This window comes from Anomaloglossus baeobatrachus, chromosome 7 (genome assembly GCF_048569485.1).
Source record: "Anomaloglossus baeobatrachus isolate aAnoBae1 chromosome 7, aAnoBae1.hap1, whole genome shotgun sequence".
In the NCBI taxonomy this organism is placed as follows: Eukaryota; Metazoa; Chordata; class Amphibia; order Anura; family Aromobatidae; genus Anomaloglossus; species Anomaloglossus baeobatrachus.
The window spans coordinates 275087507-275101568 of NC_134359.1; the positions used below are offsets into that span (position 1 = coordinate 275087507).

The following is a 14062-nucleotide window of genomic DNA, read 5'->3' on the forward strand; positions in this document are numbered from 1 at the left end:
TCCTAGTTACAGCACACATCGGGTTAATTGCCTGATGTGTGCTGCAGCTATCTGTGCACAGAGCAGGAGCCGGCAGCACAGGCAGTGAGAGCGGAGGAGACTGGTATCAAAGGTAAATATCGGGTAACCAAGGACAGGGCTTCTTGGTTACCCGATGTTTACATTAGTTACCAGCCTCAGCAGAAGCTGGCTCCCTGCTCACTGCACATTAGTTGTTGCTGTCTCGCTGTCACACACAGCGATCTGTGCTTCACAGCAGGACAGCAACAACTAAAAAATGGCCCAGGACATTCAGCAACAACCAACGACCTCACAGCAGGGGCCAGGTTGTTGCTGGATGTCACACACAGCAACATCGCTAGCAACGTCACAAAAGTTGTTCGTTACCAGCGATGTTGCTAGCGATGTTGCTTAGTGTGACGGGGCCTTAAGAGAGCTAAGTGATCTGTTAGTAGAGTTACAGGTTGCCCAAGAGGAAGGAGATTTGCCCGGATTGGCATTCTTGGATATCGCTAGGGGTGTCAATCCGATAGTGCAAAAACGTCCTTACAATCTACAAGAAAAGTGGGTCTCACACGGTTCACGCTATAAGCAAACACATAACGTGCCATTCCCTCCTTTTGTTGTATTTGTAGATTTTGTAGCTCAGCAAGCTAAAATCAGAAATGACCCTAGTTTTGATTTTACTCTGTCGTGTACCACTGCCCCCGGTGTCAAACCCAGTAGGACACCCGTGGCAGTCCACAAAACTAACATTGTCTCCTCAGGTCCTGCTCACAAAGAGAGTAAGCATCCTCCAGAAGAGAACAAACCCCAGGATATCAGTAAACAGTGTCCTCTACACCGGAAACCACATCCTCTACTAAAATGCAGAGCCTTCAGGGAGAAGTCTCTAGAGGATCGCAAAGGCTTCCTCAAGGAACACAACATCTGCTTCAAATGCTGTGCTGCAACATCGCACATGGCCAGGAACTGCGAAGCTAGTGTGAAGTGTGCAGAATGTGACAGCACGGATCACAATACAGCCTTACACCCTGGACCACCTACACGAGTGTTGCCGCAAGCAGAAGAACACGATGGAAAACAGAAGAACACTGATGAAGACACCACGGTGGTTACCTCTCAATGTACGGAGATCTGTAAAGGACTCACAGGAGGAAGGTCCTGTTCGAAAATCTGCCTTGTCAGAGTCTACCCAGCAGGCCGTAGGGACAAAACAATTAAGGTCTATGCGATCTTGGACGACCAGAGCAACAGATCTCTTGCCAAGTCCATCTTCTTCAGCAGTTTCAACATTGCGGGCTCCGGTTCTCCCTACTCCTTGAAGACATGTTCAGGCACCGTTGAGACGGCGGGGAGGAAGGCAACCGGATACAAGGTGGAATCCATAGATGGCCAGACCTGCCTATCATTACCTACCATACTGGAGTGCAACCAGATTCCTGACAACAGGTCCGAGATACCTTCACCAGAGGTAGCAGCTCATCACCCCCATCTGAAGCGTATAGCTCACCTGATTCCAGAACTGGACTCAGAAGCTCCAATAGCCTTACTCCTTGGAAGAGACATGCTACGTGTGCATAAGGCTAGAGAGTCCATTAACGGCTCCCAGAACGCTCCATATGCGCAGAGACTTGACCTAGGATGGGTCGTAATAGGAGATGTCTGTCTAGGAGGAGCACACAAGCCAGCCTCAGTCAACAGTATGCTCACCAACACACTAGAAAATGGACGTCCGTCTTTCTTCCGACCATGTCACAACAGTCTGTTGGTAAAGGAATTACCAAGCAGTACTCCTCTGCCATGTCCTTTCGCAGTTCCTTCCAACGAAGACCACGCTTGTGAGGGCGAACAAGACCACATAGGCTGTACAGTCTTTCACAGGACCAAAGAGGACAACAAAACAGCAAAGTCCATAGAAGACAGGATGTTCTTGGATATCATGGACCAAGAAATAACCAAAGGCAAGTCGAACAGCTGGGTGGCACCCTTACCATTCCGACCACGGAGACAACGCCTACCCAACAACAGGGAACAGGTCTACAGTCGATTTGTCTCCCTCAGACACAAGCTCAAGAAGTCTCCCGAGATGAGAGAACATTTCTTTACCTTCATGGAGAAGATATTCCAAAATAACCATGCAGAGATCGCACCTACACTACGAGACTCTGAGGAACGCTGGTACTTACCCATCTTCGGAGTGTACCATCCTAAAAAGCCAGGCCAAATAAGAGTGGTGTTCGACTCAAGTGCCAAGTGCGAAGACGTCTCGTTGAATGATGTCCTACTATCTGGCCCAGACCTCAACAACAGACTCTTAGAAGTTCTACTCTGTTTCCGCAGAGATACGGTGGCATTTATGGCTGACATCCAACAGATGTTCCACTGCTTTCTCGTCAAAAAGGAACACAGAAACTACCTGAGGTTCTTCTAGTACCGTGACAACGACCCAGATAAAGACATCATAGAGTACCGGATGAGGGTACATATCTTCGGGAACAGTCCTTCCCCCGCCGTGGCTATCTACGGTCTCAGGAATTCCGCCAAAGAAGGTGAAGAGAAGTACGGGTCAGATGTTAGATCCTTTGTGGAAAAGGATTTCTACGTAGACGACTGCTTAAAATCCACACCCACAAACGAGGCAGCAATCAGTCTTCTAAAAAGAGCTCAAGAAATGCTCGCTCAGTCCAACTTAAGGTTGCATAAGATTGCATCCAATAGCCGAGAACTGATGGAAGCCTTTCCCTCTCAAGACTATTCCAGTGATCTGAAGGGCATAGACCTGAGCATCGACTCTCTTCCCATGCAACGGAGCCTAGGACTACTTTGGGACTTGAAGACAGATGCCTTCACCTTTCAGATCAACAAAGAAGAAAAATCCTTCACACGTAGAGGTGTCCTTTCCTTTGTGAATAGTTTGTACGATCCTGTGGGATTCGTAGCTCCAGTTACCGTCCAAGGTAAAATGATGCTAAGAGACTTCACCCAAGAGACATCTGATTGGGATGATCCACTTCCGGCAGAAAAAGCAGACCTGTGGGCAGAGTGGAGGAAGTCTCTAGAGGCCTTGACCGATCTTCATGTGAACCGACCATACGCTCCTGTGCCATCCACAGAAGTCAAATCTCAAAGACTTTGTATCTTCTGCGATGCATCAGTCAAAGCAATCGCAGCAGTAGTATACCTTAAAACCACCGATGTGAATGAACAGATCCATATTGGGTTCGTCATGAGTCGGACAAAACTGGCGCCACTCCGTGAACACACGATACCTAGACTGGAACTCTGTGCTGCCGTCATTGCAGTAGAGCTGGCTGAACTTATCTCAGATGGAATGAATCAGGAGATCAAAGATGCAGAGTTCTACACTGACAGCAAGGTGGTACTAGGATACATCTTCAACGAAACACGACGCTTCTATATCTACGTCAGCAACCGGGTATTGAGAATAAGAAGATCAACTCGCCCTGATCAGTGGCATTATGTATCTACTCATCACAATCCCGCCGACCATGCGACTAGATCCGTTGCACCAAGTCACCTTAAGGACACTACATGGTTCACAGGCCCTGCCTTCCTGTACCGAACAACATCCTACATCAGCAGGCCCGATACATTCGAACTGGTGGATCCAGATGTCGATGAAGACCTTCGTCCTCAAGTGTCAGCTCTTCATACAGTGGTTTCAGGACGTCACCTCGGATCTCATCGGTTCAGTAGATTCTCAACCTGGAACTCACTTGTTAGAGCCATCGCTTTTTTACTACACGTGACTCAGTTTTACAAGTCCGAACTACCAACAAATCAGAGATGCAGTAAAGGTTGGCATCACTGCAAGCATGCGTGTACTGCTCCCAACCTAGAGAAAGCCAAGATTACAATACTCCATGTTGTACAAAATGAAGCCTACAACAAGGAGATAGACAATCTCGACAAAGGACTACCCATTCCTAGAGACAGTGCGTTGAGGAAACTTGACCCGTTCATTGACAAAGATGGGCTGCTGAGAATAGGTGGCCGCATTCAAGAAGCTAAGGTAGAAGTCTCAGAGAAACACCCGGTAATAATTCCCGGACGTCATCACGTCATAACCTTGCTCATTCAACATCATCACATCTTGGTGAGACATCAAGGTCATTTGTTTACCGAAGGGAGTCTACGAATGGCTGGACTATGGATAGTCGGAGCGAAGAGAAGCGTGAGCAAACTCATCTTCAACTGCGTTACGTGTCGCAAACTTCGTGGCATTTTTCAAAACCAGAAGATGGCTAATCTTCCACCTGACAGGCTCAGTACTGAACCCCCTTTCACCAACGTGGGACTGGATGTGTTCGGCCCCTGGTCCGTAGCTACAAGACGCACTAGGAAGGTCCATGCCGAAGCAAAGTGTTGGGCAGTTCTATTCACCTGTTTGTCTGTCAGAGCTGTTCATATCGAGGTAATAGAATCTATGGACACTTCAAGTTTCATAAATGCACTTCGACGCTTCATCGCTATCAGAGGCCCTGTGAAGCACATTCGTTCTGATAGAGGCACGAACTTTATTGGAGCAGCAAGAGAACTCCAAATCCCTTCCAATCTAGACATTACAAATGTAGAGAGGTACCTAGGTGAGCAAGGATGCACCTGGACCTTCAACCCGCCACACTCTTCGCACATGGGAGGCACCTGGGAAAGAATGATAGGAATTGCACGCAAGATTCTAGATTCTATCCTCTTGCAAGCAAACACCAGACTTACCCACGAAAGCTTGACTACGTTCTTGGCCGAAGTTACAGCTATCATGAATGCTAGGCCATTGACAGCTCTTTCTGGAGATTCTGGAGACTCAACAGTTCTTACTCCTGCCATGTTACTTACACAGAAAACCTGTGTCCCAGGAGCTCCACCTGGAGAATTCACCGAGAAAGACCTCTACAGAAGACAATGGAGGCAAGTACAAAACGTGTCCAATGCCTTTTGGGACAGATGGAGGAAACAATATTTCTCCACTCTGCAAACCAGAACAAAATGGCAGAAAGACCATCCAAACATCAGACTTGGCGATGTGGTACTTATAAAGGACAGTCAATCACACCGAAATGAGTGGCCACTCGGCCTAGTCACCAAACCCTTTCCCAGCCAGGATGGGAGAGTACGCAAGGTAGAGGTCCGAGTGAGCAAGCTCGGAGAGAACAAACTGTTCACCAGACCAGTCACTGAACTTGTGTTGTTGTTATCCCCTCAGGAGTCCAATAGTGGCATTGGTTAACGCCAAGCGGGGAGTGTTCTGTCTCCTATTCATTAAATAGGATAAGGGTAATATCGTTTGTTGCCCACAAGAGGTCACTGTTGGCTTTCTTATGTTTTCCTCATACATCTCTACAGTATTTCTGTGGGTTGGAGCCTGTTGCTTTAAGGAAAAGATACTTCCTTGGACTGCCCCTTTTCCCTTCCCTTACTGAGTTGGAAACACAGATGTCTTGGTGCCTCCATAGGATTCAGAGGTGCTATGGTTGGCTCCAGTACCTGTTCTTCAATCGTTCCTCCTGACTAATGGATCCCGGTAGGAATCATTGTACTAGACTACATATTTGTGTTGGAATATGTGTACAGTTGTTATGTAGGCACTGTGAAGTGGCAGTGGCTCTACTCAGATTACATAGGCCGTGATACATGCAGAGCAGGTGTAGGGCAGCTTCAGCAGTGTAAATGTTGTGTTCAGTCATATGCATTGCTCTCTATGTTATGCAGAGTCTGTAAATACCAGTACTACTATGTATGTCATTCTGTTATTTGTGATATGCCTGTACTGATATGGATTTGTATCTTTTGTTATAGTTTTTACCAATCAATCATCCATTTCTTATGATCATCCACCTATCCATCATCATTTAATAAATAAAGACTTAAAGGCAACACAGTCTGTTTATTGAAACAGTGGATGAAGGTTAGCTGTATGCCGGAGTCCACACAGCTCACACGTGGCCGAAGGCAGAACAAGCAGCCTGAAGTTGGTCCGGGTGTGTGGCCCGGACAGAACAGCAAGGTTGGCAGACGGTGGTGACCGTCTGCAGGAGTGGCTGATTGGAGTCTACCGTAAGGACCGTGGACGGGTGGTGGCCCGGCGGTACCGGACCGGTACACAAAGAGAAGCCAGCACCAGTGGCAGGGGCTTTTCGGACCCCGGCAAGGCTAGGAGTCGCCGTGAATTTGCCGAATCCGTTAGTGAAGGGGACCTCCTGGGTTTCCAAACAGTCAAGTCCCGACAGAAGGCAACAGTCCAACCCAGTGAGAGAGACACCGCCACCGCCAAGGCAACTGTTTCTCAGGGCCAGCGCCTGCGGGCAAAAGGGGCTCCTCCGGCCCATATCCAAGTCGGGGAGCGGTTTACCGGTGGGAACCCATTGGAACCGTACAGACAGCGTAGGTGCAGGGAAAAGACAGTCACCGCTAACCTGCAGGGAGCAACAACACCGCAGCCGTCCGAGGGACCCGTCCATTCAGCCGCTTGTTTTACCGTGAACTGTGTCCTCATCATTGGGCTGAGTGAGTACCTCCGTGCCGTGCGGCACAGCGCTGCCCCTGCGACCCTGCACCTGATCAGGCCCCGCAACCCACCTGTCATCCATCCCTACCCCATCACCGGGCCCCGGGACAACCCACCCCCTACCCACGGAGGGGAGGAATAACAACCAAGCTGCTCCCAGTCATCGCTCCCGGGATCCCCGTCCAGAGCAGCGGTGGTGTCACCATTATCACCACAACCGTGGGTGGCGTCACGGACAATAAATCCCCACAATCCAAAACCCCCTTTTCACTCACGGGCGAGGAGCGCCGCTCGAGTCCCCGGGATCCGGCCCATCGCTCGAGCCACCGAGCAGCAGCAGCCGCAGAGTAGCGGCAGCCGGACCCGAGCAGTGGGAGAGTGAAGCGTCCCCTCCTCCGCCCGCGACACACACACTGCTGAGCAGCCCACACACACACACTGCCGAGCAGCGCACACACACACTGCCGAGCAGCGCGCACACACACACACACACACACACACACTGCCGAGCAGCGCACACACACACTGCCGAGCAGCGCACACACACACACACACACACTGCCGAGCAGCGCACACACACATATACACACACTGCCGAGCAGCCCACCCACACACACTGCCGAGCAGCCCACCCACACACACTGCCGAGCAGCCCACCCACACACACTGCCGAGCAGCCCACCCACACACACTGCCGGGCAGCCCACACACACTGCTGGGTAGCACACACACACACACACACTGCCGAGCAGCACACACACACACACACTGCCGAGCAGCGCACACACACACTGCCGAGCAGCACACATACACACTGCCGAGCAGCACACACACACACACTGCCATTCCTCTGAGGTAAGTGCATGATATTTGTGCTATTTGGGACATGTGGGTTTTCTCCGTATCCGTTACTTATTGCAGTCTTTATATACTGATGGTTTCTTTCTGTCTTTACTTATTGTTTGTTCTATTTCACATGCTAGCCTATATATATATTTATATATACAGTGTATAAACCTGCCTGTGTGTGTGTGTGTGTGTGTGTGTAATCCTCCCTTTATATGTGCATCTGTATATAAGCCAGGATATATGCCTGCAGTTACTATCTCCCATGGGATGTATAAACACCAGTCTTTGTGTATCATATGTGATGTATACAGCAGAATATAGTATGGTGCTGGGTATATATAGTATATAATGTAGAGTCGTGTGTGTGTATACTGTACAGATGTTTATATAGTTTGGTCCTGTGTATATATTGCGGAATCCACACTACAGTATATACACGTCTCTACACTATGTAGTATATACACAGCTCCACAGTATATAGTGTTGAGCTGTGGATATAACAGCTTGCAGCTGAGCATACGTGTCCTGTCTTAGGCCCCTTTCACACGTCAGTGATTCTGGTACGTTTGTGCTTTTTTTTAAACGTACCAGAATCACTGACATACGCAGACCCATTATAATGAATGGGTCTGCTCACACGTCATTGATTTTTCACTGCACGTGTCTCCGTGCAGCGTACCCGCGTGTGCGTGTTTGCCGCACGGAGACATGTCCATTTTTTTCTGGCATCACTGATGTCCCACGGACCACGCAGTGGTGTGGTCCGTGAAACACGTGCCAGAAAAAAACGTGCTTTTAAAATAAAAAACATTTTAACTCACCCGGCGTCCAGCGATGTCCTCTGCAGCCCGTTCTCCCTGCTGCTTCTAAGCCGGCTGATTACTGTCGCGCATATTCATTATGCGCGACACAGCCGACCCGGAAGCAGCTGCTGCAGGGGTCAGCGCCGGCCGGATGCTGCACCGCGGGAGGATTCAGCACCATGGAGAGCGGGAGCGGGCGCAGGTGAGTTGATTTCTAAGTGCAATCACGGGCCACGGAGAACGGAGCCCGGATTGCACTTAGACAACCCACGTGTGCCGAGATTCACGGCACACGCAGGGACATGTACGTGTTTTACACGCCAGTGAAAAACGTCTGTGTTTTTCACTGACGTGTGAAACGGGCCTTATATACATGGTGCAACTCTGAGTATCTGCATAGAGACAGAGATATATATATAATGTGTATATACTAGCTGCACTACCCGGCATTGCCCAGGATAGTAACTGTTTCTCTGGCGCTCTCCCTCTCTCCAAGTCTCTCTCTGTCAGTCTGACTCTGTCTGTCTCTCTGTCTGCCTCTTTCCCTGTCTACAGAAAAGCAGAAGCCACAGTGAAAATAGTTGCATATTGATTATTTGCATATAAATCTGAGTCTAATGCAGCATTGACAGCAACTGATTGACTACATATATATATACTGGACAGGTCGCAATTGAAACAACCAAATTAAAGCAAAAATTAAAGAAACGACCAGACGTCCTGATTGCAGTTGAAAAAAATATATTTATTGATCAAAAAAGGTGGAAACACCATGTGATTAAAAACAACAAGAACAACAGGGGTTCCTGGCATAGTGATGGTCCTCACAACATTGGTGGCTATATAGGGTAGCCTGATATAGGTACCATTGAAATTAATAATACATCCAGATAACGTATATGAATACTAGATATATGTAATGCAGGAACACTATCATCAAGACTGGACAACTATAATAAATACCAATTTATCTCATAGAGAAGATATACAGAATATTTTATATATATATATATATATATATATATATATATATATATATATATACACTGTATATTAGTGTGTCCACCTTATTTTATCAATAAATATATATACATTTTTTCACCTGCATTCAGGACGCCTGGTCGTTTTTTCTTTCAGTCTGTCTCTTTCCCTGTCTACCTCTTTCCCTGTCTGTGACTTTTTCCCTGTCTGTTTGCCTCTTTCCCTGTCTTTTTCTTTCCCTGTCTGTCTGTCTCTCCACTGATATCATATTACCTCACACACAAGCTTCTTATACTAAGAATGTCCTTAGTTGCCTATAGCAATCAATCACAGCTCCTGTTAATGACCTGTAGCTCCCAGCTCAATTGACTTTAATGTAAACAGTTTTTTGGCAAATAACTTTAAAGCGCAGGGTTAAAATTTCCCTCAAAACATAGTCTATGACGTTCCCTGAGTCAAATGAGGTGTCTATGCAAAATTTTGTGATTGTCAATGAGACGGTGCGGATTCCTTTAGCGGACATATACACTACAGTTCAAAAATTTAGGGTCACTTGGATATTTCCTTATTTTTGAAAGAAAAGCACTTTTTTTCAAGGGCGCTAACATTAAATTAAGCAGAAATACACTCTATACATTGTTAATGTGGTAAATACTATTCTATACTATTCTAGCTTCAAACGTCTGTTTTTTAATGCAATATCTACATAGGTGTATAGAGGCCCATTTCCAACAACCACCACTCCAGTGTTCTAATGCTACCTTGTGTTTGCTAACTGTGTTAGAAGGCTAATGGATGTTTAGAAATCCCTTGAAAACCCTTGTGCAAGTATGTTGGCACAGCTGAAAATAGTTTTGCTGATTAGAGAAGGTATAAAACTGACCTTCCTTTGAACTAGTTGAGAATCTGGAGCATTACATTTGTTGGTTCCATTAAACTCTCAAAATGGCCAGAAAAAGAGAACTTGACAGTTATTCTTGTTCTTAGAAATGAAGGATATTCCATGCAAGAAATTGCCAAGAAACTGAAGATTTCCTACAACAGTGTGTACTACTCCCTTCAGAAGAGAGCACAAACAGGCTCTAACCAGAGTAGAAAGAGAAGTGGGAGGCCGCGCTGCACAATTGAGCAACAAGACAAGTACATTAGAGTCTCTAGTTTGAGAAATCGATGCCTCACAGGTCCTCAACTGGCAGCTTCATTAAACAGTACTTGCAAAACGCCAGTGTCAATGTCTACAGTGAAGATGTTACTCCAGGATGCTGGCCTTCAGGGCAGAGTGGCAAAGAAAAAGCCATATCCGAGACTGCCTAATAAAAGGAAAAGATTAATATGGGCAAAAGAACACAGACATTGGACAGAGGAAGATTGGAAAAAAAGTGTTATGGACAGACGAATTGAAGTTTGAGGTGTTTGGATCGCACAGAAAAACATTTGTGAAACGCAGAACAACTGAAAAGATGCTAGAAGACTGCCTGACGCCATCTGTCAAGCATGGTGGAGGTAATGTGATGGTCTGGGGTTGCCCTTGGTGCTGGTAAAGTGGGAGATTTATACAAGGTAAAAGGGATTTTGAATAAGGAATTCTATCACTCCATTTTGCAATGCCATGCCATACCCTTTGGACAGCGCTTGATTAGAGCCAATTTCATCCTACAACAGGACAAATGACCCAAAGAACACCTCCAAATTATACATGAACTATTTAGGGAAGAAGCAGCAGCTGGTATTCTACCTGTAATGGAGTGGCCATCCCAGTCACCAGATCTCAACCCTATAGAGCTGTTGTGGGAGCAGCTTGACCGTATGGTGCAAAATCACTATTTACCTCCTATGGCTGCAGGTAAATAGTGATTTTGTACCCGACAGGTTATTTTTAAAGATCAAATTACACATGCAGATATTGGCTTATAACGAGCACTGATTGATAATATGGGAGCATCGTTCTTCTCTCTCCACATACAGAAAAGATGAACGCTTGGTCGAATGTTCATGTCTATGGAGAATTTGGGAGAGACAGCAAATTCAGGTATAATTGCATGTCTATACTAATATCACTAATTACATGTCTGTGGTCTGGACTGTTTTTCAATAATAATAATAAATAAATTGATTCCATATTGCATGAGTGTTTTATGTGGAAATTATGTCTATGGTTCAGTGACTTCTTCAGGTTGACCACTATCATCCTATCTTCCGAGTGACAGATTGCTGGACACGCTCACATTGTACCACTCGTGTCTGGAGAAATGCTCAGGAGTCAGTGCTATTATGTGGTGTCCATCTCACTCCCTGACAGCCTCATGCACAGCGCAGAGTGGAGGAGCCATGTAGTTGTATACTAGCAAGGCATGGTATTGGGTCAAATTTATGGTTGGATAGGTTCGGGCAGTTTTCTGTTTTCTCTTATCATCTACTCCTGGCTGTGACTATGATGCAATTGCCTTAATACAGTTGTTTTTTTTTCAAGCTCTACCTGGTTCAATATATCAAGCAGGTAACTTAAGTAATATATTAATAAAAGCCATGATGGATTTTAAATAAAACAGTAATGAGATACCATTTCCCATGAGATTTGTCATCTGTCATCTCAGTCTATTCTTAAATGGGTTGTTCCACAAAGTATGTTTTACTCAATAGATCTTGAAATAAAAATAAGTTTCACAAATGTGATAAAAAAATTCTCATATACCGTATTTTTTGTTTTATAAGATGCACAGGATTATAAGACGCACCCCAAATTTAGAGGAGGAAGATAGTGAAAAAAAAATGTAATGTTAAAATGAGAGTTCGTCTTAATCCTAGTGCGTTTAAATCCTAATGCTCACCAGTGGGAGTGGCGGTGGTGGAGCGGCTCAGGAAGGTCACAGGAGGCAGGGTAGGTGATGCTGCGGGCTCAGAAAAGGGGGTGTTGTGGCTCAGTAGGGTCGGCAATACTGCGGGCTCGGGGGTGTAGCGGCATGCACCATTGCATCCCCTGGATATGGCTTTCCGGGGAGACGGTGGTGCAGCAGGGTCATAGGAAGCAGGGTCACAGGACGAGTTAGGGGGTGTCGCAGCGGGCACCATTGATCTGCAGGCAGGGGAGCTGCAGGGGTGTCACAGGACGGGGTTTCTCGGCAGCAGGTGCATTGGGCTGACTGCGGGCTCCATTGAATCACCTGCAGTTGATGAGATGGATTTCAAGAAAATGGCCGCGGAAGCAGCGCGTGCGCAGATATGACTCCGCAGCCATTTTCTTGAAATCCATCGCATCAATCTTAGCACGCACCACCTCCGCAGCCATTTTCTTGAAATTCATTGCGTGATTCAATGGAGCCGGCAGTCAGCTCAATGCACCCGTTGCCAAGATACCCCATCCTGTGACACCCTCGCATCCTGCCAGCAGATCAATGGCGACCACCGCGACACCCCTGAGCATGTCCTGTGACCCTGTCTCCTATGGTGCCGCTCCACCACTGCCATCCCGGTAAGCCACATCCGTTTTGTAAGACACACCCCCATTTTACCCCCAATTTTTTGGGGAAAAGAGTGCGTCTTACAATCCAGAAAATACAGTATGTGCCCCTGCTATGTACTGACCATGTCTGACCGTGCATGAACATTTTGACAAAATGGATATGGCGCCTACAGACTGTTCAGCCTCACGGATTAAATGAGAATGAGTTTTATCCCATTCCTCTAGACATTTGGGCAATTGTCGTTGGTTTTAATTTTAGAATACTGTTATTTATTTATGTCTTTTCTCTATATTTCGGCCTCCTCTTCTTACACGATATATTTATGAGTGAGATACGTGTACTGAGAGCCTGATATTACTGGATCATTCATCATGCTTCAACCATTACAGGATGATTATGTTGATCTGAATTGGAATTACAGTATGGCGCATCTACAGTTAGGTCCAGAAATATTTGGACAGTGACACAATTTTCGCGAGTTGGGCTCTGCATGCCACCACATTGGATTTGAAATGAAACCTCTACAACCGAATTCAAGTGCAGATTGTAACGTTTAATTTGAAGGTTTGAACAAAAATATCTGATAGAAATTGTAGGAATTGTCCACATTTCTTTACAAACACTCCACATTTTAGGAGGTCAAAAGTAATTGGACAAATAAACTAAACCCAAACAAAATATTTTTATTTTCAATATTTTGTTGCGAATCCTTTGCAGGCAATCACTGCCTTAAGTCTGGAACCCATGGACATCACCAAATGCTGGGTTTCCTCCTTCTTAATGCTTTGCCAGGCCTTTACAGCCGCAGCCTTCAGGTCTTGCTTGTTTGTGGGTCTTTCCGTCTTAAGTCTGGATTTGAGCAAGTGAAATGCATGCTCAATTGGGTTAAGATCTGGTGATTGACTTGGCCATTGCAGAATGTTCCACTTTTTTGCACTCATGAACTCCTGGGTAGCTTTGGCTGTATGCTTGGGGTCATTGTCCATCTGTACTATGAAGCGCCGTCCGATCAACTTTGCGGCATTTGGCTGAATCTGGGCTGAAAGTATATCCCGGTACACTTCAGACTTCATCCGGCTACTCTTGTCTGCTGTTATGTCATCAATAAACACAAGTGACCCAGTGCCATTGAAAGCCATGCATGCCCATGCCATCACGTTGCCTCCACCATGTTTTACAGAGGATGTGGTGTGCCTTGGATCATGTGCCGTTCCCTTTCTTCTCCAAACTTTTTTCTTCCCATCATTCTGGTACAGGTTGATCTTTGTCTCATCTGTCCATAGAATACTTTTCCAGAACTGAGCTGGCTTCATGAGGTGTTTTTCAGCAAATTTAACTCTGGCCTGTCTATTTTTGGAATTGATGAATGGTTTGCATCTAGATGTGAACCCTTTGTATTTACTTTCATGGAGTCTTCTCTTTACTGTTGACTTAGAGAC

At 46.2% G+C, this 14062-nt stretch overlaps 1 protein-coding gene across 1 annotated transcript in view; it reads right to left on the bottom strand.

Moving 5' to 3' along the window:
* The window catches only part of LOC142246725 (uncharacterized), a 329582-nt gene that overhangs the window by 55220 nt on the left and 260300 nt on the right, over positions 1-14062 (bottom strand). The gene's annotated exons all lie outside the window — the stretch shown is intronic.